Below are 3526 nucleotides of genomic sequence, written 5' to 3' on the forward strand. Positions count from 1 at the left end.
AAATAACACCTAGGTTTTTTTTAAATCTGGTGTTTAATATTTATGGCCCTGAATTAAAAAGTGCGGCTAGATTCTCTCTCTGTGCTTTGGCTCCAACAAAGAGTACCTCGGTCTTGATTTAGCTGGAGGAATCACTAATACTGTCTAATAATTTACCAGTTGAGCTAAAATCCTCTGGTGACACAGAAATGTAAAGTTGTGTATCGTCTGCATAGCAGTGAAAATCAATGCTGTGCTTTCTGATAACACTGCCAACAGGTAACATATATAAACTGAACAGTACCAGACCCAAAATGTATCCCTGTGGAACGCCACATGTGATATGTATTTTCTCTGAGATATGCTCACCAAGAGTGACAATCTCTCGACCGGTTAAATAGGTCCTAAACCACTTTAGAACAGGACCAGCATGTCTCTACTACCTCATTAAGGTTAACTATCTCTTTATGTTTCTCCCTCTTTCTCTAGCTCTCTCTCAGACCTGTCTACCTCAGGGCTTGTTTCTAATATTTGGTTTGATTTGATTTACTAGCTCTTTAAGGTTATCTCTCTCAGATCGGTCTACCTCAGGGCTTGTCTCTACTAGCTCTTTAAGGTTACCTGTCTCTCATACCTGTCTACCTTAGGGCTTGTCTCTACTAGCTCTTTAAGGTTACCTGTCACTCCCTTGACAAACATTTCCTCTATTAGCAGCATTATACCCCTATCTAATGTGTCCCATCTGTCATTGTTGTGTGTGTGTGTGTGTGACTCAGACCTACACTACCTGGGAAACTTCAGCAAAACCTTTTTTGACCGGTCTGTCAGTGTGTACATACCACCCATGGTCTTAACAGAGAGTTGAGAATAGAACACAACATCAGGATGTTTGCCAACTTGTGGTGTTTGGTTGGTTATTATAAAATAATAAACAACACTAGTGACGCTTGTTAAATCACAGATGGTATACCAGTAGTTAATATAGTATTTTAGTCAGCAAATATCTCAAACCACACACTCAACAGGTGATTTTTTTCATAGTGGTTGGCTACTAGATTTCATCACATTCATACGATTATATATTTCGACATATCCATCCATATAGGTCATGAACCGTCAATCTGATTTCTATGTAAAATAGCCTTTTAAAAATACATGTTTTTATTTGACTTTATAATTCATTTTAATTGTATTTTTATTTTCTCAAATGTATTATTATTTATTTATTTATTTTAATTTTAAGCCTGTCACATCTGTGAATGTGGAATGTGTTTTGTTGGTTGATTGAAAAACAAGAAAACTTAATAAAACTTTAAATTGAAAAAAAAAATAGCCTTTTGAGTGACTAAAATATCACCCATAATATTTGTTTTGGATAGAAAAGCTTAAAATTGGAGAAAAAGTTTGAAAGACTGGCTGAGTGGGCGGGGAGGGTATATTCATGAGCTTGCCTTGACTGACAGCTCTTTGAAACACTTATGTCAAACTTGGATGCAGTGAGCAGTGTCGCAGTAAAACCATATCAAGCAAACTTGAAATTGTATCAAAAATGTTTTATCCATCTTCCGTTTGGCATGTCTGTTGTGATGCGGTTCACAGCAGCACTGACTGATGTGTTGACTTCACCACTGCGTCTGACTGGTCACTTTGAATTATTATTATTATACCTTTATTTATACTCACAGACATCATTCAAACAGTTTTAGAAACTTCAGATTGTTTTCTATCCAAATCTACTAATAATATGCATATATTAGCAACTGGGGCTGAGTAGCAGGCAATTTACTCTGGGCACGCTTTTCATCCAAACGTGAACATGCTGCCCCCCTGTCCCAAACAGGTTAAGAAACTACACAAGACAAACAAAACAATCACAGAAAACACAAAAAAATACAGCAGCAGATTACATCTACACACAGGTTATTCCCCTAACAGCACAAGAACTTGCATTAGAGAACTTATTTGTATTGCTTTTAATCTTTTTAAATGAATTTATCTTATTAACACTTTGTTCTAGCTAGCTATTTGTGTAGGTAGCTATCAAGTAAACCCAATGATACAAGCAATACAAAAATAAAAATCCTCCAATAAATATTTCAAATGAGCAACAGGGGGACAAGAGTCTCAAGTTTAGGTTTAGTCTGAAGGCTATTCCATAAGCAAGGAGTGTAACAGGAAAAGGCAGCCATGCCCAACTCTGTGGAAATCACATGGTCTTCAAGTGTAATCCATGCTTGAGACCTGGTTTTGAGACCTGGTTTTAGGAATTCTAATTCTAATTCTAATTCTAATATGGGGCGGCAGCGTAGCCTAGTGGTTATAGCGTAGTAACCGGAAGGTTGCAAGTTCGAATCCCCAAGCTGACAAGGTACAAATCTGTCCTTCTGCCACTGAACAATTCAGTTAACTGTTCCTAGGCTGTCATTGAAAATAAGAATTTGTTCTTAACTGACTTGCCTAGTTAAATAATAGTAAGAAGGTAGTTTATTCAGAAGTGCTTTATAGACAAACAGAGCATGTTGTTCTCGTCTCACGGACAGCGAAGTCCAACCCACATTTTGACATAAAACACAGTGGTGTTTGCACCCGTAACAAACCTAAGTGCGCAAAGATCAATTCAGATGCTGTAGAATGCATGTATATACATATCCCCATAATCTATAACAGACATACACTAGCTTGCATAATTTGTCTTCTATTTGGAGAGGACAAACATGTCCTGTTTCTATAGAGGAAGCCTAGCTTGATTTTTAGCCGTTTACAAAGTTCATCAACATGCATTTTAAAAGACAGTTCATCATCCAACCATGTCACTAAGTATTTATATGCAGAGACCTGATTAATTCGAGAATCATCTAAGCTCGTGAGTTCAAGTGTATTTTCAACCAACTTTTTGAACCTATTAAAAATCATAAAATGTGTTTTCTTTGCATTTAAAACAAGTTTCAGATGTATAAAAGACCCTTGGAATATCTTAAAATCGGTCTCCAATAGTGATAATGCTTGGTCAGCCGTTGAAGCGATAGAGTACATGACAGTGTCATCAGCATGGAACCCTGGTCACTTTAATAATGGAATACTGGTCACTTTAATAATGGAACACTGGTCACTTTAATAATGGAACACAGGTCACTTTAATAATGGAACACAGGTCACTTTAATAATAGAACACTGGTCACTTTAATAATAGAACACTGATCACTTTAATAATGGAACACTGGTCACTTTAATAATGGACCACTGGTCACTTTAATAATGGGACACTTGTCACTTTAATAATGGAACTCTGGTCACTTTAATAATAGAACCCTGGTCACTTTAATAATAGAACACTGGTCACTTTAATAATAGAACACTGATCACTTTAATAATGGAACACTGGTCACTTTAATAATGGGACACTTGTCACTTTAATAATGGAACACTGGTCACTTTAATAATAGAACACTGGTCACTTTAATAATAGAACACTGATCACTTTAATAATGGAACACTGGTCACTTTAATAATGGGACACTTGTCACTTTAATAATGGAACTCTGGTCAC

Source organism: Oncorhynchus nerka, linkage group LG12 (genome assembly GCF_034236695.1).
Source record: "Oncorhynchus nerka isolate Pitt River linkage group LG12, Oner_Uvic_2.0, whole genome shotgun sequence".
In the NCBI taxonomy this organism is placed as follows: domain Eukaryota; kingdom Metazoa; phylum Chordata; class Actinopteri; order Salmoniformes; family Salmonidae; genus Oncorhynchus; species Oncorhynchus nerka.